This window comes from Hemibagrus wyckioides, linkage group LG11, assembly GCF_019097595.1.
Source record: "Hemibagrus wyckioides isolate EC202008001 linkage group LG11, SWU_Hwy_1.0, whole genome shotgun sequence".
Taxonomy (NCBI): domain Eukaryota; kingdom Metazoa; phylum Chordata; class Actinopteri; order Siluriformes; family Bagridae; genus Hemibagrus; species Hemibagrus wyckioides.
In genome coordinates, this window is record NC_080720.1 from 12111105 (window position 1) to 12139045 (window position 27941).

A 27941-nucleotide genomic window follows, 5' to 3' on the forward strand; every position below is an offset into this window, starting at 1 on the left:
CTAACCTAACTAGCACACAACAAAACCTACATACCTGTATAAATAGTGCAGCATCACACACAAGTGATCAATAGTTAGATTCTTTCATTTAACTGTTTCTTTTTTCACCAACCTAATTACTGACCTTCATGCAGAATGTAAGCTTAAATATTACACCCAATATCCAAACAAAAAAACACTTCCGGGATTACTTGACTGCACAAAAAAGAGAAAAATAATAGAACATTATCTCGTGGACCTTCAGAGACAGTTTCACATACTGATCTTGCTATTCATTTTTCTTCAACCTCCTGCTATTAGATCAGTTTACAGGCAATTATTCGCACTGCTTTCTTCTCAATACTGTTCTTTCTATACTGTTCTGATCTCCTGTCAAGTTCTCCTGAGAATGTATTGTCTTACTGTGTATATCTTGTATATTTCACACTTGCCTTACACTATTTTTATTTTATGTCTCACACAATGGTCCTGGAACATTGGGCCCTTTTCACTGGGATGGCACGCTTATCTTTACTTCACCTGGAAAAGTGGATATAGTGTAGCTTTAAAATGATTTGAGGTACATAACAAACCATAAAGATCAGTGTTTTTACAATAAAGCTTTAAAGATACAATGCATGCAACAAGTTACAGAATACATACTAAAGGTGCAAAACATACCACCACAACCTTGCAGCTTCCACCACCGGGACAAGGACCGGGACGAGGACAAGGTGCAGTAATATGAAAAGTGTAGGGTTTTTTTCTGATGCATGGAAGAATGACAAAAACCCATCTGACTCGGTTTAATAATACAAGTCAATCTGACCCTGAACTGTCAATTACTTCATCCATCACAAGAGGGCACTGCAGCCCAGACATTACACACTCTCACCTCATTGTGCAGGGAAGCAGCTGATAAAGTCAAGGCACGCGATGGATGTGTGTGATAGCAAGAGGGGGTTGTGCACTCCGTAGATTCCAAAACACTTATTATCTCTTTTGATTCATTCCTGATCGCTAAATATTTTCACTGGCAAATCCTCCCACCAAGCCACGAGCCGCTGCCTTCCTCTTGCTTTTTGTGTCTTTGTGTTTCACAGTGAGAGAAAAAAAGGATGGGGAATGTGAAGAAGTTTTGTCTGCTAGTAACTTTTGTGAGAAAATTTCAGAAAAACCTGGCATTTGATAGAGATAATCAAAAAAGGAGGCACAAAATAAATGAAGACAATAGCAGAAATTAAGAGATGGTTTTGGATTTTGCCTTCTCTGTTTCTGTCTTCCTCTCAGCTCCACAGTGTTCTGGCAGTTACAAATGGATGAACAAGTTGGTCTTTTTTCTTGACACACACTCTCTTACACAGACAGCGTGTTATTATAAGCCCTGGGAAAAAAAAACAGAAAAAAGAAAAAATCGTAAATCTGCCTGTAATGCACTCTAATTATGTGCGAGAGCATGAGTGTGAAATGGAGTTTGCTTGATGACATTTATGTGTTTTAATCTTGACAGGAGGAAATTATCAGATCACAAGTCTGTCATGCAAACTCTCTTTCACACAATTAAGAAAAACAAACAGGGCACGCAATAATATGTTCCAGTCCCAATAACATATTTCCAGCAGGAAAATGCAGCCAGACTGTAATAAAGACACTATCATGCAATACATTCCTGTGTACTCACTTACTGTATTCACAGACTGTAATAAGGACAATGTAATACAGTACTAACCTACTTACTCACTCGCTTTACTCACAGACTTTAATAAAGCCATAGTAACACTTTTACTGACCTACTTACATTCCCGCTCTACTGTATACTCACCTATTTTATTCACAGTCTGTAATAACGACGCTAATACATTACTAACCTACTCTCTCACTTTACTTACAGACTCTAACAGAGACTGTAATACTTTTATTTTTTATTATTATTTTATTCAATCATTCATTCTGTCATTTTTCATTAAGAGTAACTTGTACAGCTGGTGCAACAGGATTATTGTTAACCTTTAAAGGACCGCAAACTAATAATATGACAGATTATAAATCACTGAAAGTGCAAACTGATTACGGTTGCAAGTCAGTTTAGCACGTTATTTTTGTTTGGAGATGATAAATATTGTATTCATACCACAGGCTTATCTTGACTGAGAACATACTGAGTCCTCAGTCTCCCAGTGCTCTTGTCTTCTCTCTCCATCAAATTCTTTTTTCAACATTTTTGTAGGTGGCTATGCTGGTCAATTATTACAACAATGGCCACGCACAGCAGTTTTAGAAATACAAAACCATTCTAACCAGCAATCACCATCAATTCACAAGCGCTCTATAAGATGAAAGTTCACATGGTATGTTCCATTAATTTAATGTTTTGCCCTTAAGGCCATATAGATGCAGTGAAGCCCTGTACATTCACTTTGTATGTAATGCGAAGTTTACATAAAATGATAATATATCATTTAACTTCGTAATTTTACACCCATACATAAAAATTTATGACAAAACATTTGTTTTGTTTTAATTTATGCAATTAAAGACAAAATATCATTAAAAGTACATTTTAAAAGGTTTTTTGACAGATTAAGACTAACGCAGTAAAACTTACTCGAAGTTTAAATGGCTTAGTATTCTCTATTCTCTAAAGAACACATTCAGCTCTACAGTCGTGCCACAAGGTGCAGCGAGGGCGCAGGCCTAAGCGAGACCTGGCATGTGTCCCCAGAGGGAGTGTGCGATGCAGCAGACAACAGATGAGGGGTTGAGATAAGAGTCCAAAACACTTTCAGGTTTGAAACATGACACCTGAGTGTACATTTGAGTCTAGACATGTTTGATCAACACCTCAAAGGAAGACTGAAAACGTGTGGATGGAGTTGGAGGAACCTGAATGAGTGGCAGTGAAAGCCCGCAAGTGTGCTTACAAACACACCGACACCCACTTCATGAACTTAAGCATGTGTTAACAATCACAAAATCAAACTTATCACAGACATAACTGGTTTCACACCCTGGGGAATCCTAGGCTTGTGGCTGGAATACATCCAGTCCATCACAGGCTAGCATGCTCACACACTGGTGCAATCATTCACACCTAAGGGCAATTTAGAGCAAACAATCCACCTACGTGCATGTTTTTTGAGAGTTGGCCGGAACTTAAAAGAAACCCACACTGACAGCACTTCCTGCTTCATCACATGCTACCTATTTATTTGTTTGTACAGTAAATTTTTCACATTGTTGCATGTTTAGGGTAACATTCAGTCTCCATCCTTCAATTTTTTTGCACTACTGAGACTTGGGTGCCAACACACACACAGACACACAACCATTCACACGCTATGGACAATTTAAAAATGTCAACCAGCCTACGAAGCATGTCTTTGAACTGTGGGAGGAAACCAGAGTACTCGGAGGAAACATACAAACTCCACACACTCAACAGTGGTGGGAATCGAACCCCCAACCTGTGCCAAAAGTGCTAACCAGTTGCAGTCTCATAGTAGATTATTATCTACCCTATTTTGAGCACTTGGAGTTTATTGTGTTTCATTACAGCTTGAACACTTTTAGCACCACAGACAAAAACAGTATTTATAGTTACAATTACAACGTATAATTACAAAAATAGTAATTAAATTAGATAAACTATTAAGTGTTCCACCAAAATCGGAGTCTTTGTATTTAAAGACTTTTTAGCTGACTGTTTTCAGATCCTAATGGGACTCTAAATTAGTGCCTCACTAAAGGCAATTAGATCAAAGATAAACCATAGATAAAAGACTCAATTGTAAAAAGCTAATATCAGTTGTAAAGAAAATATATATTTTTGTGCTCCGATAATTAGAGCATCTAATTAGTGTCATCATGATCGCGGCCTTTTCCAATTAGATGTTGATTGTTTCCCATAAAATCAGTAATCACAATTTCACTCATAGCTATGTCTTAGATTTTCTCAGATTAAACAACTGCTTTAATTTTATCCAGGAATGATAACATAGTGTGTTCAAAGCCTTTTGTCTGGTAGCATTGTAGAAACTTCAAGAAACACTGCCATCAAGAAGCTGATATAATCATCAATTTGAATGTATTGAGTCAGTTGGGACCCTTTCACCATCTCATTGTTTGTCCCCAATGTTCTCTCTTTTAGCAGTGAACGCTGCACCGTGGGACTCATTCCAACTCATCATATCTGGGGAATGCCACTGACTGTGCTCTCTGATCCTGATCAATCATTAATTATACATAGAGTCCCTCAGGTTTCTCGGAACCCAGTGTTTTTTGGGGTGACTGATGCAGCGGGACCTCTAGGAATGAGAGCACTGAGAGGCGTCCTCGTCCGTGCCCGTTTTCCATTATTAATCAGAGCCTAAGCGAGGGCAGCCTGGGGGTCAGCTCCTATTAGTGCCAGCTGGGACAGGAAGCCCATGTCCACAGATTGGGCATTTCACGCTGCACTGCTCCCACCACTCAAGCCCCTGATTTGATATTAATATCCATTTAGGTCTCTTCTCTCATCTCATTGAGATGATCAGATCCAGCACTTGGCCTCCTGACACTCATTAAGTTGTTGCGTGATTTTCTGAAATTGTGATGAAGAGGTTTTACTGTTTCAGGTAGAGATTAATGGATAAAGATCTGTGTGAAGTTTGAGGGGTTTTGTTCTATCGAGAGATACTTTGGCAAGCGCGTGTGCTATGCTAGAAGTAACCGTAGCTAACGTCTTCACTTGCACACACACTCCCACAAACAGCATGTCCTGCATATTTCCTCTTGCAATCATCTTCAGGGTGGGAACAGGATCTGATATTGGAATATTTTTTTTTGTGACGAACAATAACCGTTGGCCTTGGCAATAAGTGAAGACGACGAACCACTTTAGCGTGACAGTAGCAACAAAGGCAGTGGAGAATGACTTTGCCACCCAGCGCCAAATATCCAGCCGTTATCTGATGCCATCAGATCTTGTTAGCGGACAAACTACAGACGGGAGATTGAGGTGCAGGGAGAAAGGGGGAGAGGGGGACACGGCTGAGCGATTCAGATTCGCACCACAAACAGAATTATAGGTGTGGATGTGGAGAGGGGGGGTGCCAGTGGATTTTCACCCTTAGGCTTGAAACGGTGACTTCGTCCCTGTCTTTTACCCATTATCCTGTCTAACAACTGCTGCCTCCTGAAACAAGGCATGGGTCAGATGTCAGGTCAAAGGTCATTTCACGGCCAAGGCACCAGTCACTTGAGCTTGGCTTCCGTTTGTTATAAATGCAGCGCCTGAAGGGTTTGCTTGTGTGTTACTTGTTACTGACTCTGAGAAACAATTCAATTAGACAAGAAGATGAGTGTTAACACATTGGGCCTTTCCTTCAGTCTGAGACAGAATCAGTCAATTGATCCTCAGTGCATAATGAATGAGGAAAAGATGAAATATGAAAATTAGTGGTGTTAAATGCAGTTTGGTGGCCTGCTGTAAAACAAGCCTTTTACAGGAACTAAGAAGTGGGTGTGCACTGTTTTACTCTCTCTCTCTCTCTCTCTCTCTCTCTCTCTCTCTCTCTGTGTGTGTGTGTGTTTGGACTTGCTCCTGAATGTCAACTCATAATTGAGATGCCCTAAAGAGAACACTATAGAAGTGACGATTGAAGTAATGATTGCTTTTCATCAGAAAGAAAGCCGACAAGGAAGGAGGAGAAAAGTAAATGTGTGTATATGTGTATATGTGAATGAGTGTAATAAGGGAGGGGTGCTGTTTAAAAACCCACAAGATTGACAGAATTGCATATGACTGAAATCTGTAAGACATTCCATTCAAATTGGTTTGTACATACTTGGGTGTTGTGTTGTGTGAATCTTACCTTATTCTGTAAATACATGATAATAATATCCACATCAGTATGCAATACGGTGATTTACTTTTCCACTAATTATAGTACTGAAGCTCGGCAAAACTTTCCATTCACACTTATTGATTCTGTTCTCAAAATAATGTATGACTTTAAACAAGTAAGATCAATATGGTTGAACTTCAGTGTATTCAGCATGAATGAATTGCAAAAAAAAAATTAAAAATTACAAATGCTGACCTTAACTTTTGTATGGTAGATTTTCATATTACTATCACATCATGACGTAACTGATTTGTTAAGTGTATGTAATATCATTATGTGTGGTATTATTCCTTGCTTCCTTTCTGTACTGTCTACACTTAAAATAGTAATAAAAGCATCACGAATCCTTCCACAAAACCTAAAATAGGGTGCGCCCATCTCTTTATCCTTTTTCTGTTTCTTTTATCATGTGTTTTTGTATGTGAGAAAGGATCTGATGTTTGCCCCAGGCCTGAAAGCATGCTGTGTGGAGGAATGTGTGTATATGTGTGTAAGGTCACCTTGAGCACCAGGTTTGGGTCCTCTGTGTCCCTCTTCTCCGTGCTTCACTGAGTGCTCCGCCAAGCGCAACACTCCCTCACCTGCAGCGCTTTCTAACCCTCTGAGACTCCGGCCATTTACAGCAGATTAGAGAGAGAGGGGAGGAGGGAGGGAAAGAGAGAAAGAATCTAAGACAAGATTCTGGTCAGTTTGAGAAGGATGTATGGACGACTACAGATATGTGCTGTTTCAAAATCAAATCACATTTACACATCAGCCTAATGTAAGGGAAGAGAATAAATTTTGTTGTCTTTCATGAAGAATCCTGTAGCTTCTTGGTCCACATGCTTTAAATGAGACCACCGATTTTCTGTAGCCACATAGCTATCTACATCTATCAGTATGTGGCTTGTCATCCCATGATGAGAACACTGTGGCTTTTCTGAGATGCCGGACATGTGTGCCAGTGGATCAGGAGGACACACAAAGGCAAGGCAAGCTTCTCCTGCACCATGAGTGCCAGAGCCTCTGGCAAAGTTGGCAACTTGGTAAGAGAGACACAGGGTAAAATTATTAAAAAGGAAAAAACAGCGACAGTATTTTTAGTAGTAAAAAAACACAGCTACATTCAATCTATAGTTCAATTCCTCAGAGGTCCAGATTTGAAGATAATTTTAAAGGAAAGCAGAGAGAATTTTCACCTACTGCAGTACACAGTCGTGCCTTGTAGGCTGCGGTTTGAGAGGTAAAGAAAAGTCTAGAAAGTATAGAAGTTATCTATATCTGTTTTGTAATGTAATTTTCTCAGTGTGATGGCGGTTAGATAAGATAAATTACCGGGCCTGGGGCGAGAGGAGCTACTGACATACTCATAGCGTTTACTAGTACAAAATGTTGACTGTCAAAATTAGCTAAATATCACTCACACAATGGACTGGCATGTTTCCTGAATGTTGTACCGATTTAGCTGGTAAAAATGAGAAGCAGTTGCTAATCACCCATGACGATCTTGGTTTCTTGCGACATACTAAAGCCAGGTTCTACATCGACATTTTATTCCTTTAGAAAATTGAATTGTTAAATGCATACATATGTATATATCAGTATATATACATCATGTAGTATATCATATTTTTGCATACATTTTCATTTAGTGATCATTTCATATGTGACAAAAACATTGAAATATACATATAAACATAAATATTTAATAATTTGCTAATTGCTTTTTTCCAGATTTAGCTGTATGTAATAAATCATCACATAATTGAAGGATACGGACTAACGTTTTAAGATAAAAGTTTTTAAATGTTGAATAATATGCAAAGATTTATTTTTTTAAAATCGTGAAACATTTTTACATCTTTTAAAAGCAAGAATAATTCATGCTAGCAGTAACAAAGTAATGGAAAAAAATCCTGTCAGAAAGATTTCTTTTCATATCCTTCTATTCAGGGTGTTAAATCCAGTACATGCCAACAACAATGTATTACTTGTGCTTGTACATGTACAGTTTCAATTGTGCACTGGCTAATTTGCTAAACATGACAATAGCATATTTTCTGTACACTCTGACTATTATAGTATTATACAATAATAAGTCATTTTAAATAATACCGCCAGAACAAGAATGAAATAATTGCAATATTGTATAGACTTAGCATCACAACTGTAGTGCTTGTTAGCACAATTTACATTTTAATTACTTGCTTTTAGTCAGCCTGTGTACGCTGTCTAATAAGGCAGTAGTGCTTCAAAAAAAAAAAATAACATCTTTAGTGTTTAACATCTTTATGTGTCATTCAAATGTGTTTTGACTGCAGGATGCAGTGTGTATGTCTCAAGGCTTATTTATTATGTGCAGCCATCACAAGTGTAGACACAGCAGAATTTAAACTGAAAGGGAAAAAAGATGCCTTACAAAAGTGTGCCATAGTGTTGCAACTGATATTAATGAGAGCTAATAGTTGTAAGTATTAACACAATTCCTTACTACAGCTTCTTAATGAAATATAGCTTTATTAGTCTACTCGACATTTATCCCTGAATTCGAATCAGCATGCCTGGCTACTTTTACATTGCTTTTGAATAATTATTGTTACTATTGTATCTTGTTGAACTGCTGAATCTTGTAGTAATGAGTTTGTTATGAGTGTGGGAAGGTTCTCAAATGTATTCAAATATAAACTAGATACTGAGGGTTTAATAAATTCTACATGGCATGGCACCAAGCTATATCTCTGAGCTCCTCTGCCTTCATTATACTATTAGAAATCCTCACCAGACGGTTTTCTAGAGTTTAAAGTTGATCAGACTTGTTGCTATGCCAAAAAATGAGCTGGGTCCAATTTTTCGAGCGTATTTATTCTCTCAGGTGAGGTTTATAGCAATTGGTCCTGTGTCACTGGATTCTTTACTTTATTTTCAGATACTCAGACATGGATTCACACCTCATGCGATGTTTGACATGACCGCACTTTGCTTATAGAGCAGCATCAGTTCTCTTACCAACACACACAGAAAATGACTAGTATGGTTTTCTTAGAATCTGCCTCAGTTCTTCTGTAGAATTTAGCTATGGCATTTGCTTCTGTCTCTGCAGGTAATACCACAAAGCATCCATCATCAAAAGGTCACTTTCTTGAATGAACGTACAATCATTTCTCTGTAACATTTAATTTTTCATTAAAAGGAATGTATAGATACCTAAAATTTGGTCTTTTTCTATTTACCTTTTAATGCATTTGACATAAATTCCACAATTGAGACAAATTTTATATAAAATCAAAGGGTGTCTAAGACTGTACTGCAGTACAATACGGTGTAATGTGAATGCTGGAGTCGGAGAATTTTCAATCTGTGATGCTTTAAAACCTCATCTGCTGTTTAGAATTTCCTCTGATTTTGTGTGTGTCTGTGTTACAGTCCAGGATTATTTCCACAGATGATTTAACTCTTTGGGCAAGACAGTCAAGGTCAAGCTCCTGACACTCAAACTGCATTCAGTTGTGCAAACCAGTGTGATTAGCCCTGCAGAATAGCTTTCTGCCCTTAAAGATTTTCCTGCTACTTGCTAGTGAGAGTTCAAACCTTTGGTCTCTCAAACACTAAGGACATCCTGATCAACAAGGTGGAAAAAAGCATCCCTGCTTTTGTGCTCACCGCTCCCTCATGACGAGTCAAATAATGAGTGGATAATACATTTGGCTGTCTCAACAAAACAGAACAATTAAAACACTTCAAAGAGCGAACCGTCTGGCTTCAGTTTCTTTTCGGTTGAGTGAACGTCATGTCGCAGCAAGCATAATTGTTTCATAATTTCCGCCCTGCAGTCAAACAAGAAAGGCCTCCTTTTGTTTTGTTTTCTTCTGAATTTCTCCAAAGCTTTGACATGCTAACAAGCCCTTTGTGCATTACAAGGTGCGGCACCTGTTTCAAGATCTCACCACTGCACTGTGATAATAGACAACATCGATCGGTACAGTGTTTTTTGAAACAATTGTCCTGATTTAAACACATGTCCTGATTTTTATCCCTATCAGCTGCAGAAGTCTTTTTGAGAGAAAATCAGCACAGGTTTTCCCTCCATTCTTTTTGTGTAAAGGAAGTGAATCCAAACCTCCGTCCGAGATCTCCACACCCTTCTGCATGAGTCCATTCAGGTATGAGCAGGAGAATACACACACACAAAGGCCTGGTTTTGGCAGCCGGGTCACACTCGCATGGAGACGAAAAGAGCAGCCCCGCCAGATAAATAAAAACTTATTGTGCTGGCACAAAGACACTGGGTTAACCTCTCAACCTCATCCGCTTCCTTTAAAGTCTGTTTCACTCTTCTCTATGGTAGGAAAGAGACAGAGCGTGGAGAAATCAAATATGCTGTAATTACAAACTTGTAATCATTTTCACAAGTCAAGTCATATAAAAATCTATGGATAGATAAAGTAAAAGTTTAGTAAAATGGTAAATTTGCACAACTTTACATTTACCACAATGTGTTCAATCAACCAAGACATGCTGGGTGCCTGATATTTCAAATCAAATGTAAAGAGTAAAGGATCTCTGTCCTTTATATTCAAATATTTCACTTCATAGTGGATATATTATTGTTGAAACACTTCTAGCTTTTTAAGTATGTGATCTAGAGGGAAGAATGGTGTACTGTTATAATAAAAAATCATTCTGCTTGTCTGAGATGGTGCCTTGTTTAATTTTAAAGGTTAATATGAGTTATTCTTTATCATATATAAGTTTACAATTTCTGCAACTGAGATACACTGACACTGACGTATTATTCAAATGATTATTTGTCTTCTAGCTTATAGATCTGCTACAGTGTCTTGGCTGATTCACTACAGAGGAATTATTTCTTGTATGATTTTTCATTAAACTATTTATTTATGTTTAAGATATTAAGTTTAATTGTAACTTCAGCCATCTTTGCCAGTACATTTGGTATCATACTAATGTACACTAGTAGCTTTAAGTCAAGGCAACCAGTTTTGTGGTGTACAAAACCAACCCTTGTACTATTAAATCTGAAAGATGCATTATAACTCGTCCATCTCCGAGCTTTTCCCCCAATCTTTGAGACGGATGAGTTATAAAACATCTTTCAGATTTAATTCAGATTCAGACATCTTGACATATTGTTACCAGGCATTTAGAACATGCCTCAATAGCTCAGAAAAACAGTGATGTCCTCTCTAATTTCAGCTATTTGAGAGCTTTGGTGACCCCATATCTCTTTTTGGTGCCAAATCTAGTAGTCAAGGTCTCTAGATTAGAGGTCCAATTACATACTGAAGGAACAGAATAGGTGCCGGCTCATGCTTTGGCCTTGTTTCAATGCAATTACCATCATTTAGCCTTCACAAACTACACAAGAGAATTCCTGTGGTGCATTTGGTAACAAGAATAGTTTATCAACAAATAGAATGCGGCTTTTTTGTGTGCTACATGCCATCTGACCATATGGTAAGCGTTCACCTTGATCTTCTGTGCCATCTGAGGAAGAATGCTTTCATAAAGAATAGTCCAAAATGAAAATAAAGCAAAATAATAATTCCTGATGAAAGGGAGAATGAATAGGTTTTGTACTATGCTCCAAATTGGTCTATTGAAATATGAACATGCTACCTTCCTTCCCCATTTGTGTGTGCTAATCGTTCAAAGGTTTTTAGTCTGGAAGAAAAAAAAAGGGAATGCAAACACACACTGGAATGTGGCATGACTCAGTCCCTGCATCTATTCTTTCACTCTCTACCTCATCCTCTTCTTTTTTCTTCTCATCTGTCTCATACTAATTGACATTGCAGTATTATCTGGATTGTTCATATAATTGAAACTATATTGAAATTTTTTTTTTTTTCAAAATGGAAACTATATTTATTTGAGTTTGTTTATTAATGTCAAATGAATTCCACTGCTGCTTCTGTTCAATACGTTCTATTGCATGCAAACTTACTGGAGGCAGCATCATGTGCCAGCTCACCACAGAGAACTGAGGAAGATGTTCACAAGCAGAAAAAGGAATTAATCCAAATCCAAAATCTTTTTTTTTTTTGCTTTGACCCCTTTGAGGCCTAAACTTGTGTGTTTTTCCGTAACCTTTACCAACACATTAACTGGTTGATAGATGCATTCTGGAATAAAATCAGCTCATAAGTCTGGTTTATTAATTTGCATAGGCTGGCAAAACCAGTTTTAGAATCTTGTGGTTAACACTACATAACAAACTGAAGAGGTGTATGCCCTTTTTGTGCTTTGTAGTGGCAAGCCCTCAGAGATCATCACTCTCAGGTGATTTATAACAGTGATATTTTTATGCCAGGTTCACACAGTGCTAAGAAAATGCAAAGTTTTATTATTCCAGTTTATTATTCAATTATTCATCAAAATTTAAGATTATTCACTAACTACGAGGTGTTCCAAAAGGTGCAACAGGTTCCTTAAGCTGGCCATGAGAATGAAGTTTTAATTAATTAACTTGGTTAAAAAGAAATTCCCTTATGTATTGAGACTTTTGGGACACTCTATACTAGATACTAAAGTTTTTATTAAGTTATTTTACAATAACTATAATAAATTATAAATGACCACAGTGAACCCGATCTGTAGTTAACCTTCTGGTGACCCTAATAACAATAAAGCAGCTGTTTGTTTTTGTTTTCTTTGTTTTCAGTGTCAGCTCTTGCACTAGTCTTTATTCCTTATTTCAGAACTCAAGTAATGCCAAGCTCTGACTATATCTAAACTAGTTTCATAATATGTTATTAAAACCTAGTGAGTCAGAAAATAATTCTCAGAATATTTCTGACACAATTATCTTGCAAAATAAAAAAGGTGTGGTTGTTCATGAGAAGGGCACCATATGGTGGATGTATTGCTATATAATTGTTGTATAAATAAACAAATAATAAAAGTATAATTATTTTTATTGTCATAATGACAGCATGGAAATGCAAATAATAGCAGTAAATTTATGATGAACACACCTTTGTACCATCCTGACCAATTAAAAAATGTCGTTAACATTATTAATAAAAATCACATTTAAAAAGATTTTGGCAAGACTTTGATTTATTTAATGAGTGTCAGGCATTTTGTAAGTATATTTGCATTTGTAAATATACATATACATGAAATTGATTTTATTCACTGTCAACGTACCTCTGTCTCTCAATTACAGTTGGCACCTACACAAACACAGCTTTCCCAAAAAACTGAGAATAGGAAAGTATTTATATTGAGCGCAATTAAGATGAAGAATATTGGTATATATTGGTACATTTAAAATAAAGGCTAGAAACTGTATGGCTCTTAAATGTAGGAGATGGGTTGGATTTAAGAGACTAGCACTGGCTAGTGGACAGAATGGTGTTAAGAGATTTCTTACTCACACGGCTGGCACAGATGTTTCCTGGACTTTTTTTTTTTGACTCAGTGAGTTAAATTCAGCTTTTTGAAGGTTCTTTCTTCCCCCTGCTCAGCCTGCAGCAAAACAACACTTGTGTTCTGCCACAGCACATAGACATGCACAAAAGAATTGATTAGCATAGATGCAAATCAAATTACTGGCAATGTAAACTGCTCTTCCTCCTTGCTCTTATGCCTGTAATTACTCAAGCGCATACAAGAATGATGAATACTAATGGCACTCGATAACTAAGCACCCAAACCAAATGACAGCCGTAAAAATGATATCCTCATTACGTGCTTTATGTTCTCCCTTTATATTTGCTTTGCTTCCCTTTAACACCTCCGATAGTTCTTCTTTCAATCACAACTGATTTGAAATGTGCTTTTCCTAAACTCTGCCTTGGTTTCTACATTTCATCCCATCTGTCTATTTATCTTCTTTAATCATCTTCAATACATAATATGAAAGAATCCTGTTCCAACAATGAGGAACCACAGAGATATGATTCATCACTGTACCCCGTCAAGATCAAGTTAAATATAACTTGATCTTAAAAACAGTCAGAAAAACAACACTGACCTGATTATGTGTGGAAGGTAAAAACAAAGTACATGCAAATTAGAGGTGGGATGGTATGAAAACGTAACTGTAAGCTAATCACAAAACCCAATATGATGTTTTACTGTAGTTTACGATTATAAAGAGAACAATACTCAATGACATACAAGGGCCCTTTCACAAATGTGGTACTTTGTTTACTGTGTTGGTGTGGTTCACATGGGCAGGTGTGAACACAGTAACTGAACCTGGGCACGGACCAAAACAACCGGTTTAGAAAGAGAACCAATGAATGAATGACTTTTGGCAAATACAGTACCTTTCCAGGTCTGCCCCTTCTCAAAAGCCCTTCAAAACACTTTTATTTTGGTTGTCGCAAATCTGTGTTATGTAACTAAATTGGAGCAATGAAGTTTTACAAACATGTTATCTTGTTTTACCTACTTAAGAAGGAGAAGACTTCAAACCCTAAACCTGTAACCTAACATTCATGCACTATTTATTAATATCACATAATACCAAGTGTATTTCTCACTATACACTTAATGCATAGCAAAAATAATAGCAAACTAAGTCTTATCATCACATTATAATGTATTGTTGTATTTAGCCCCTGAGACTGGGACTGGCATTGTTGGTGATTTTCTCTGAAATGTTCTCCTTCAGTTGAGAGATATTTACCTATTCTCTCAGTGCAAAAAAAAACTCCAGAAGAGAGTAGCTTTTACAGACTTGGTGACTTCAGAAATCTCTCAAACTTTTCTGCAGGAACAATGAAGTCAACACAATGTCTTTTGTGCTGAAACAAGCAGCCTTTTGTTACTCAAAATATTTATTTATTTAAGTCCATTGAAATAAAGGACTTCACAATATAGCTGCTTTGACCTTGAGGGCCCGGAAAATAATGCTCTTCAGTTGAATGGAGATGAGAGGCTCTAGTGGACTGTTCAAGTGTTGATGTGCTGAGTCCAAAAGGGAAAATTAGTGGATTTGGACCAGAAATATAGTACATAGTAAATGACATGAGTGGGTGAGTTTAAGGTGTCTTTCAGGCTGCCTGACAAATCTTCCTATCATTTATAGCCAGTGGCAACTAAGCTAAAGTTCTGTAATACGTAGAGATGTTTATGTTTAATAGAATGTTGCACATTCTGAACTGTTAATACGTGTAACATAATTGCGAATCATGTTCTGCTGCTACTATGTGTAACATTCAATTTAATTCAATTCAATTTTATTTGTATAATGCTTGTATTTGTCCAGCATTAATGTTTCACCCCAGCAAGTCTGAGGTGACTGTAGTAAGGAAAACCTCCCTTAGATGGTAAGAGAAAGAAAACTTGAGAGGAATCAGATTCAAAAAGGAACCCATCCTCATTTGGATGACACCGGAGAATGTGATTATAAATCATTATAAACACCAGAGAGTGTGATTATGAATAATGTCCTTTCTATAGTCATAAATAATCAGTAGGAGTTGTGTGATGCAGATACAGCATATGTAGAATATTATTTTGTGTAATGATTAGGAGGTTGTCATCCTCAAAGTCCACATGGGGTTGGCATCTTCTCTTCGAATGTCCGAAATCTTCATGAAGCAGAATCCAACTAGAGCTGGTCCACTGCACATCATATTCTATTACGTCTTTTTATGTTTTATTATTTCTATTCATTCTATCTTATCTTAGTGTCTTATGTTTGATTTAGTTCCTTACTTCTCTTTTACACTCTCAAGGGAAGTTGGCTATGTTTTCATTTCACTGCAAGTTTTATACTGTGTATAATTGTTACAAATAAATTCTTCAATCTTGAGTATTCGCAGGTGTGAGGGTGTCTCAGTGGTTAATACCCTCTGTGAACAGGATGCTGTTCCCATGAGATGAATACAAAGTCCTTCTCACATTGCTTTACATACACACAATCTGCTCATCTCGCTAAGAAAAATGGGTGCTGAATTGCAGTCCAATAACAAAGAAAGCAGGACAGAAAGATGTAAGGAGAAAAACACAAAGACACCAAGATAAAGAGAAGCTAAGATTTGCTCGAGCAGTTGGAGAAAAGCTCAGCGATAAAGTGCCTGGTAAGTTTCAGTGTGACATTTTCATGAAAGACAATGATGGACTCTGATAGGCAGAAGAATGTATGGTCATTCACATCAGCACCATACCATGGGCTTCATATGAATCTTTTGTCATCAATCCCTCCTCTCCCCATATCCTCTTGCTTTCACATACTCTTCATATCTCATCTCCTATGAAAATGTATTGTTATTATTATTATTATTGTTGTTGTTGTGTTGTTGTTGTTATATTAGTACTGTTAGTTTTATTGTTATTAATTAGCATTCAGTAAATACATCTGTACAGTCAAAATTTTATTGTGTCTGTACCACTCAGAGAAAACAGACAAAAACAAAGATTGAATATAGTCTTATAATGTTTAAAGCACGTTTAATAGCTTTATAGCATTTGCTCAAACTACCTTTAAGCCCTTTTTATACCACAGTTCATAATAAAAATGTCATTTTCATTTTCAAATGTAGTATTGCATTTTCAATTAGGATGAATCACTCATGACTATATTGCATATGGGAAATGCATTTTCCTTTATTCATTCATTCATCTTCACTACCCTGATCAGGGTCAATCTGGATTCAGAGCCAATCCCAGGGACACTGGGTGTGAGAAAGGAGTGCAGCCAGGATGGGACACCAGTGCACCAGTGCATAAAGTACCCCAGTTCATACCAGGGGCACTTTATTGCAATCAGTCATCTACCAACAAGTTTTTGTAGTAACAGGAAACCCAAGGAAACCCATTTCTACAAACCAAAATGAGTTACACACAGAAAGTAAACCAGGATCAGATCAAGGACCAGCTCACTGCAACCAAAGCAACCGGCATATCTCAAACCAAACAATTGTGCATGTTATTGTGCATGTGATACACCTTCACAGCATGCAAGAACACACCCCATAATGCAGTGGTGTAAAATCAGTTCCAGACCTTTATTGGCAGGCTGCTGCAATGGTGTTTGTTAAACAAGAGCAGAATAAATATTAAGACCATATACAACATAAGGAAACAGTGACTGAGTGACTGAGATGAAGTTGTAAATGAAAAAGAATTTATTAGTTGTAAATAAAAAAATTCACTTAGGATGATGAAGATTTCAGTAGATTTCTTTATCATTTCATTTTTTTTTAATACCTCAAGTAATGTGTTCATACTGGTCAAGTCAACCTGAGCATAACAGAGCTAGTGGAAAAATGAAGTGGGCATGCAGTCAATGCAGAGCAACATCAGTGAACGTTAACTCTGTCTAACATATATAATAAATATTAACAGGAAGATAGGAGGTGGGGGTGTTGTACAAATCCAAGGTCTTGTCCCAAATAATAGTAAATATTAAATTAAAAATATCAAATAATTATTAATATATGAATTAATAGTAAGTGAATGAATATAAATCTTAAATAATTAATTAATCAACATTATATAACAGAACGCAAATATATTACATTAATTTTAAAGTTTAATATCAAATAATGAATCCAATGGTAAGGCCTTGATCTGTAGTTCTGTCGAACTGTGTTATGTGGAACTTCATTCTGCATCAGCGTCCTAGAAGAAATGATATTAGATGGAAAATGTTGGACTTAAAATGTTAATTGTCTATCTTACAATGAATAGCCAAACTCTATAGAGATTAAAAACCTACGTAGACATTCAGGGTCTTCAATTAATACGACTATAAATATAGAGCACTTCAGCCATGGCAACATGTCCTGTCAAGGCCAGTGTATCATCAGCCTGATCAAATTCACATTAGTCAGTCCACCAGCCTCTATACAGAGACTCAGATGCAGTAAAAATATTAGCAGCCATTACCAGGAGATTTTACGTCATAAGACTCAGGATTGCTCATGGACGAGCTATTAGAAGTGTCTTTTAGGAATAATTTATCATGTGTAATGAGGGTGAATCATTTGAATCTGGTTCTTGCTAAGCTTCACATCTGTATGGACAATTAAGCCTGAGGAGAAAAGCTCTTCATATTTCTCTCTTCAACGAAATCATTAAGCATAACTCTAGAACCAGCCCTTTTGCCTCCAATTAACTGTCCCAAACTGGCTCCCACAAGCATCGGATTTTTTATTTTATTTATTTATTTTTTATTATTAAAACTTACTTAGGAAACTTTTCCAAAAAAAAAATTGTAAAGCTGAAAGCTAGAGATATATTTGTGAAATATCCAGGATCAGTTGTATAAATTTATATTTAGATTGAAGTTAATATTCACTGCAGAAACTATTAGCTTTATTGTGTTAACATTCCCATGCTACAGCTTTAAATGTCGTCTTGGTGTAAATGCACATTTTTTTTTTTTTATCTTTGCCTTTGTTGCACTGACTACTTTAAATCATTGTGATCTGTAGTAGCTCTACAGACCTGAACACAGAGAGGGAAAGAAATAAATAATAACGACAACAAATGAGCGGGTTGGGGAATTTTAAGACATCAAAGCCCTTGCTATCTCTTGTGGCACGTAAACAGCAAAACGCTCCACGCGTCGAAGAGCTCTTTTCAGTGATTCCATGGAAGATTGCCACGTAGACAAGCATCCTGTAATAAATAAAATTAACAAACATTTCTGTAGGGTTTGTTCAAAGGCAAAGGGAGCCCAATGTTTTTGGTCCTGATAAGTGGTCTATACATCCCCACTGCTCTTTCCTGATTAGTCTAATCCAGTGAGAAGTGTGTGTCGGCGTTTTTGATGGAGCCAGACGCCGAGGACCCCGAGGGGAAAACCTTCTGATAAGTGCCTTTACCTTTCACCTCCACAGCCCCACACACACTCGACTCTAATCTCATTTAGCCCAGGAAGACATGCTCTGGCATGGGGAGCGGTGATTAGCATCCACACAGCTCACACACACACACACACACACACACTCATTTGCACACTCTTTCTGGTTACCTTTATCACACACACACTTACACAAAACAGACATGGTCCTCCTCACACCAAACAACAGCTAGACCACTACCCATCACCTGGGCAAGAAACTTACACACATACACATACTCAGGTACACACTGTGTGTGTGTGTGTGTGTGTGTGTGTCTGCTCATGTGCTTGTTCGATTTACTTATTATTTAAGTGTTATATTTGGTGGAAAAATACATTATATATAAAAATAAATTATACAAATAATTTTCCAGCTACCATAAATATAGGCTATCCATAAACACATGCTTGCTCTCCGGTTTTGGCTTCTTTAGTTTTGCTAATATTAATTACGAAATAATGGAAATCTAAAATCTTTTCCACAAATATATGAGAAAAATTTTATATGCATCATCTATGATGCAATGCCTTCTTATTAAGCTGTTGTCCTATAGTCTCTTGTTCAAATTATGCCAACATGGTGTCAAAGGCTGTGTCAAAGAAGTGTATTGTGTCATGGTGTCAATGAATTGTATTGTGTTCAGTATCTCTCAAATGACTGGCCTACGCTTATTTAATAAAATTCCCACCTGCCCTCAGCAATAAGCTTTCATTTGGAAACAGATTAGTTGCTGCTGTCTTTTTGTCTTTTGTTTTTCATGTGAATGGCTTAAATAATGTAGTAATTTTTATTTTTATTGTTTTTTTGCAATCATTCTAAAATTAACGATGAGCATGTTTTCTGAACAATTTCTTGAACGTACTTGTTCACCTAAAAGACTGGAGAATCAAAGAGAGTTCTACTTCCTTCTGTTATGGGCTGCCAGGGCAAATTCTTTGAACCTTATATGTTTCTGTTTGTTTCCTTGCCATGTACTAATAGCTAATTGTCACCCCATGACAATAACCTGTAGCTTATAACTGTCATAACTGCCACATTTTCCTCTTTCTCGTTATTGAAGAGTCGAGAAAATTTATTCAAAATGCTTGCTATAGTACGCCAATCCTACTTTTTCTGTTTATTTTATTACAACTTCTCCATGTGTGTTGATGTTCCCTGCTTGTGATATTTCAAATATTTGACTAATTACTCTTTGGGTTATGATTGACTGTGCCACTGAACAAGACACATGGCCTATTGTTTGTGTTTGAGGTGTAGCAGCATTGACACAGTGTAACTTATCTCACATTATAAATACTTTTACAATTATTATATTTACCTTTATGGTATTTGGCAGACAGTATTAACTGGAACAATATACGTCTCTATTCTGTTGAAACTTTTACATCACCTCAGAACATTCAGATACCCAACAACAGAGCAATGTAAAAAACTGGGCCATTTTTTCAACGGAAGACAATGTAAGTCCAGTGTGAACAACCTTGTTATTGTTGATAATAATGGGAACTAGTAAAATAATATGTAGCAAGCATAACAAAAGTCTGTTTTTGCAAAATTGTTATACTGATAGTTATGACTAAATTGCTAATTGCTAAGTGGCACTGTATTATAGTATATTATCTCACCTCTCCTCTGAGTACATTTTTTATTTTTATTATATTATATTATATTTTATTATTATTAGTCTACTGGACATCGCTTCTCTACATGTTAAAATCTATATCTGCTCTCACACTCAAACGGCAGTAATCAAGTGGTGTGTTGTGAGATAATAGTTGGGCGTTACCACCCTGTGCATGTGAGGGGAGATTTTAGAATTTTTATCTGACAAATATTATTTTGTTTATATCTGACAAATCCACAGTTGATTCAGAATATCAATAATGTCATAAAATCAATTACTTCGAAGGTTGTTTGTATGTATATGTATACACTGTAAACTCCCCCAGAAAGTATGCCCCTGGCTGCACCTGATTCTCCAAGCTTCAGGCCCACTTTGGTGGAGATTACTGATAACACTTCACTGTAGTGTCTGATGATCAAGGAGTAATGCAGGAGTGCAACGTAGCAGCAGTGGCAAAAGAGCAGCAGGCTGATTTTAAGGCTGATTAGCAAAAGTGAAGTTGGATTATCCACTTAACATAGTTTCTCAAATGCCTAACCCAGCTTGTGGTATAGTCACCCAAACACAGGACTGGGCTATCCAACAGTGTATCAACAGAATTCAAGAGCTTCTATGTCTCAAAAGAGCACTGAAGCTGTGATATGAGAAAAAACATATACACAATGTAGAAGTACTAAGGTTGAGATGTATGCTTCAAGTTCAAGTGCACCAAAAGTCTCAGTAATAGTGCAGGCTGATGAAGCTCTGCACGTAAATCTGTGCAGCATGCAGCACAGAATAAATAGTTAAGCAGAATACAGAGCTTTTCACATTGGCGTTGCTACAAAACACAGAACAATAAATAAGATAAGATCGTTGCCACACCAACAAACACCGTTCATGAGAGTGCAAAGTTATCACTGTATTGTATTGGAAAACACACAAGATCATACAAGATTCACAGCATCTGGCTAAACAGACTGCAGAAGTACAGTCAATATTACAGGCAATAAAGTCTTGGACCAGAGCAGTTCTATCTAATATGCGTATCAGATGCAGTGTGATGCAAGCAGTGAAGAAAAATTGATTGTAGCCATAGCCCCGGAAGAAGAATTTCCACATTTAGATGCTGTGGGATGCAAGAGATTTCTCTGCATTAATTATATGTGGAGTGACATGCTGTACACTTCCCTGTGGATTGGTTAGGACTGGACAGTCCTAACAGCATGTATCTAGACGAACAAATGTAGACATGTAGAAATAGCCTTTATTTGTCACATAAACATTACAGTACAGTGAAAATCTTTCTTTGCATATCCCATCCTTAGAGGTTGGGATCAGAGCGCAGGGTCAGCCATGATACAGTGTTCCTGGAGCAGAGAGGGTTAAGGGCCTTGCTCAAGGGCCCAACAGTGGCAACTTGGCTGTGCTGGGGCTTGAACCCCCAGTCAACGACCCAGAGCCTTAACCACTTGTGTGCACATATGCACAGTATGTGCAAGAATTGAAAGGTTCTCATGAAAAAGAGTCACTTGACTTGTTTTCAGACTGTTCAATACTATAAGGGTCAACACATTCTTTAAACACTTTTGATGGGTTAAAGAACCATCTTGGTCATGAAATTGGTAGTGGCCATGCATGAACACTTTCTACATCTAGTAGAGATTTTATTATTTGCAACTCTGAAACTGGGCTTGTCTACCTACCACATACCATTTCGATGTACGTTTAACATTCTGTACTTGTCATCCATATCACAAAAGCAGACGTCACTAGTAATATGTGTGCACCCTCAGGCATTGAACCAGTGTGAATTATAATGACAGATGCCCCACAGCAAGGCTAGTGGATTGTTTGAAAAAAACTTGAAGGTAAAAGAAAAGTGGGGAAAGTCTTTACATCAGTATATTGATCTCCAAGTATGAAAACCTGTGAGGCTAGTTCTGCATGAACCCTGAAAGGGATCACACATATTATTACAGAATAACACCAAAGAGAATTTTTATACCAGCCACCAAATTTATGCATGTAGGCTCTAGAAGTGGACAGAGAAACAATCGTCTTAACCCTCCTTTTGTCCTTTGGGTCAAATATGTCTCATTTTTTTATGTCAAAAATATTTTATTCCAAGTTACAGAATTGAATTTTATATTTAATGCTTTATAAACATTTAAACCATGGTCACATTTACTATAAGTGCTCAGCAACAAGAAGACAAAATAGGAAGACTCCACCAGGAATAAAGGAAACCACCTTAGTAATCCTCCAGTCAACTGTAGAACTATGTTTACATATACAGCCTTCTCAAATTTCCAGCTGCTCTCTCTTTTAGGAAAGCACCTGTGAGAATCTAATTCAATGTAAGCAATTACATTACATGCATTAAACTAATAAAAGAACAGATAGGCCTTAAGTGTTTCTGTAACTTTTTGATAAAATATGGGCTGAAAATTTGAAGGATGGAAAAGATGACTAATGAATTAAAATATATAAACAGTGATGACACACTTAAAACAAAAAAGAAAGGGAAAAAAGCACTAAGCAGGACTGTCAGGCTCACAGTATTTATGCCAAATTGAGGTTGAGGGTGTGAAAATCCAGTGCATGAGTGGCATTTTTGGGCTAGTTTAAAAATAGTCTGTGGTCGCCAATATTTTTATTTTAAAGTGAATCAATTTCCACAAACATAGGTTGTGGCACACAAAGGGAAAGTCTAAATGCTGGCAGTGGGTCTATAATGTACAGAACTATTTCCATTGCAGCGAAGGGGAAAACTTTAGTCTGAAATATAATCTTCTGTTAGATGTTTATTTTTTAAAATAAACAGAGACACAAATGGACAGAATGTTTGCGCCTTTTTGAATGCAAACTGTATTGTCACTGTTCTGTCATTTAACTGCACCTTTTTGGGGCAAATTTCAGGTCTCTTTGTTTGGTTATTGAGATGTACAGCAGTTGGGCTGGCAATGTTGCTGAAACCCCTGGCAGAAAGCAGTAGTAGATTTCCTGGTTGACATAACTTTTGTTTAATATTCTTTTATTTTTTTACTTTAAATTACTACAAAAATACTGCTAGATTTGCTATGCATTTTTGGACGTGTAGCCCAAAAATGATAATGATAACTATTTATTATTATTATTATTATTTTTATTAGTAGTAGTAGTAGTAGTAGTATTGATATAAAAAATAAAGTCATGAACGCCTCTAGACTAGGGTAAGACATAAAGTTGCCATTCAGATTTATTAATTTAATTTAATTTAATTTAATTTAATTTTATTTTATTTTATTTTATTTTATTTTATTTTATTTAATTTAATTTAATTTTATTTAATTTAATTTAATTTAATTTAATTTAATTTAATTTATTTACACCGCTTATCATTAACACAAGACAACCACAGCCCTAAGACAGCTCTTGAGTTTATGCATTTCTGAAAGATGAATGCACAGTATGTGTTAAAGAACAAAGACAGTGACACCCAGATTCATGTATATTATTATACAAAAAAAACATCATGGCCCAGTGATTGACACTACAAGATATGAAGGCTCTGATTACCCAATACTTCACAAATGGTAAAAATGATGGACAGCTTTTTATCCTTGCTGATGGAAGGTGTCACAGATCTTTTGACAAATCCATTACTTTTGCAATGCAGGCAAATATGTATGATTTTTTTTTACGTGATACTTTTATTATTTCACAATTCTGTTTGAATACTTTCTCAGAGATACATGCTTTTCCACATTCTCATACACACCTTCATGAGACTTTGGGTTGTCCTGTCAGGTCATTTGAATTGACTTTTCATAGTCTTTTAATTAATCATTATACATAAAAGAATAGTGTCTCAATTCACACATGTATGAGAAATATAAACAAATTGAAGAGTAAAACAGCCCAGGTGATGGATTATTTACAGAACACTAATGTCCATACAATTGACACTGTTTGCTCTAACCTGGTTTCATTTAGCCAAGCAGGAAGGATGTTTGATGTCAGATCAATAAAATGGAGTTTTAGGAAACATACGTTGCCTTAAGGAGTGTATCTCATACATGATTTAAAAGAAACATCCTGAAACAGATACTGTACATGAATAATTTATACACCGGGGATAACATGCACAGTAGCTCACAAAATTCTGGCACTGTAATCTGATTGAGCAGTAAATCATTTTAATTATTTGATCTGACAAATCACTCAAACAGACAATCGCATAGGTAGCCATCCAGAAACAAAACTAATTTGTATTAGGTGAAACTGTCACTGACTTGCTGACTAAACCAAACATGTCATCATACATGTAAAACATTTATATTTAATCTGAAATACCGCATATCAATATCTGATATATGTTTTAATCACACTTTCATCATAATGATATGATTACAATTAAAAACGCCATATAATGGCTAGAGTAACATTTCACGCATTGTTGCCACTAACACAAAATGTAGCGCTCCCCCACCTACTAACTGCATAATTACAATTCATCCTTTCATCACCAGTAACAGCTTTATCCTGGTCAGGGTCACGGCGGATTCTATGTCAAGAACACACAGGAAACCCAAACGGGGAGAACATGCATAGAAACTTCACACAAACTGTAACCCAACCCCATAAAAATAATTTGAATTAAACTTTATTTGTCAATATTTGTTAATAAACTGTTCATCAAAATGCAAGTAGCAAAGCATACATGACAGCAGCTCAGCAAAGCTGTTCACATCATATCTGCATTTTCTTTTTTTTAATGAATCTCTCATGTATAATCTCATACAAAAGCCCATTAAAGTATCCACTTATCATCTAGACTTGTACATAGTAAATGTGTTTAATTATCATTTATAAAATATTAAGTCATGCAATGTAAAAATAAGACAGTGTGATTGTGCTGATTTATTATTATTATTATTATTATTATTATTATTATTATTATTATTATTATTATTATTATTATTATTATTATTAAATTATTAGGTCTTGGAATCCACAAGCTCTGTTCGTTCTTTCAAAATAATTTGATTTAATTGAGTTAGATGTCCAGGAATCCACTGTCTTAAAAACTCATTGCAGTTTAGAACCTCTAAGAATTTCAGCAACGCATATGATGTCCTTGCAGATCTGATGACCATCAAATTCAGACTAAACTGTGGCCCAAAATATCCTTTCTTGTGAGTTTTGAAGATTGGTCATTTATTTCAACCAGCACCGGAAAAATTTGAAACAAGTAACCAAGCAATGCATGTACATATTTGTCCTTGTCTGAATATAATATTTTATTATGTCATTGTCATCTCCATGTTCTGGTAAGCACTCATGAATTCACCTGCGGAGCATTATCAGACTCTCTTTTCAAACAAACACAAAGCTATGTTTGTTCTGGTCTTATTCACAGGAAGTCATCATCATATAACCAAGGACCTTGCCTTGAAAACACTTTGTGCCAAGCAATTCACGAAAAAGAAGTGCGCAAATCCAATTTCATTCCAAGTGGGTTTGAGTTCATATTTAATAAAGAAACACTGGTCACCTCCACACAAAAAAAGGCTGCATGACCTCTGATCCTGCCCATGTCTGCCACAAAGTTTGGCTAGACGATGATCCAACCTGGTACTCAGCTGTTAGATATACTTTGCACTGAATTCCTGCAGTTTATTGAGAGCTAAAAGTCCATACACTAGTGCCATACAGAACACAATGGTGCTACCTTGTCAACATCATTGTTGTACTTAAAGTAGTCTACCACCTACATAATGTGTGATTGGCAGGGCTCATGTGGAAGGTACTTTCCAGTGAAGGACAGAGTAAATGGGGGCTGACAAATTGTGCTACATTTAGTAATTATACACCAACAAAAGTGCACATATTTGGAGCTGGCTAATAGGTGTAGATACATGGCAGTAATTCATTATAAATACTATAATACATGTTCTCAAATTGGATTTTTAGCTTCGAATGGATGGACATTTCATTAATTCGCTATAGGGACTTGAGTCTACATTATATACAGACTATGAGGACTTTAATCACTGCACCAGCAGTCCTGCAAGTTGTGAGAGGGTTATAAGTTTGAATCTAGGGACTACTGAAGAGACACTGTACGGTCCATGAACTAATCCCTTACCTCTGAACAGCTCCAGGGTCAGGTGGAGAGGGTTCCCAGGAACACCAAGCGTGAGGCAAAAATACACCTTGAATGGGACAACAATCCATCACAGGTCATCATTGACAGGGTATACAAATTCTCATCTAGTGGCAATTAAGAGTAGACAGTCCACCTACCTGCATGTTTTTAGAAACTTGGATGAAAGCCATGAGTATTCAAAGATAACATGAGAAACTCCACACAGACAGTAAACCTGTGTGAGGCAGCAATGCTACCCACTATTACAATTTTAATAATAATCCTTATCATCATCATCATCATCATCATCATCTTTTAAATATACTTTGTTTGAATCAGTAAAAAAAACTTCTAAGTTGTAAAAAAGTTGCATTCAATATTCAATCAAGAAGACACACATTACAGAAAAACTATATTAGCATAAAAATCTCTGGACAAGTTGTTGCCTGAGAAATTGCATTTGTTTGCGTTCTTCATAGCAACTGGTATAGAACACTGTGTTTAAAACTAAAGAAAACCAGCTATACGTTTGAGGTTCATATTTGAGACTTTGTTATACTGTGTCCTCCACTGCAAAGCAACATAATGTTCTTTTTACATATCCTGTAATGAAGCCTATCTTGATAAGAGTGGTCTCTTTCTGGATGACCCCACCCACATCCACAGGGCATGAGGGCTCATTGAGTAGTTTGATTTCGATGAAAATTGTGTAAATCATATGCTTTTGGCCTTCACAGTCACTGGATATAAACCCAACTGTAAGGAGATTTTGGGATATTTTGGTCCATTGTGTTAGACAGCACTTTCTACCACCATGTTTTGGAAGAATTGTATTTATCCTTCAAGTACAGTCCCAACGAATTAGTGCCAAGGTGCATTTATGATGTTTTTGCTTGTCATGGTAGCCGAAGACTCTTTTGTTGTTGTTTTTATTTCCATTAATTTTTTCACCTGCCTATATCAGTCAGACTGAAAGATGGCATACAGTATGTACACGTATATCCCTCACGGGCCTTCTTTGTTTTTTGGTATGATCCTACATGCATTGATTTATAGTGGCTGAATAACATCAAAGTAGGGATAAAGCAGTTGTTCCACCCTTTGATGAAATGCAAATCTGTTAAAGGGGTTATACATCTATGTGTTGTGTGCTGCAATGCTTACATTCATGCCTGTCTGTGCATGTATATGTTTGCATTATAATATGTGTGTATATATAAACCCATGTACTGCTTTATTACTGTTATTATTGGATATTGTTGGTGTCATGCTGCTTCCTCTGTTGTTGTGGATACATAGTTCTGCATCACTTGTATTTCTGTTAGGTTGAAACCCTAGATCTTGTGAGCTGCTGCTCTTGTAAATCATTTTGGATAAAGATATATGATAAAGGAATACATGTGATGTTGCCTAAATGTAAAACTGGCTGTAAAATTTGCACATGCGCATGTATATATGTACATGTACATGTATGCCTATATGAGTACATATGTGGGTGTGTATGTTTAAGTGATTGTGTGTGAGTATGT

At 36.5% G+C, this 27941-nt stretch overlaps 1 long non-coding RNA gene across 2 annotated transcripts; it reads right to left on the minus strand.

Moving 5' to 3' along the window:
* Positions 1–738: 738 nt before the first annotated feature.
* On the minus strand, positions 739–26717 carry LOC131361364 (uncharacterized). 2 transcript variants are annotated; one of them, XR_009206027.1, is made up of 3 exons: positions 26413–26717; positions 6365–6471; positions 739–1363 (listed from the first exon to the last, which is right to left on the minus strand). It is a non-coding gene; the product is annotated as an uncharacterized LOC131361364 (long non-coding RNA). The 2 variants fall into 2 exon arrangements; XR_009206026.1 differs by lacking the exon at positions 26413–26717 and adding an exon at positions 13247–13449.
* Between the last annotated feature and the right edge of the window lie 1224 nt (positions 26718–27941).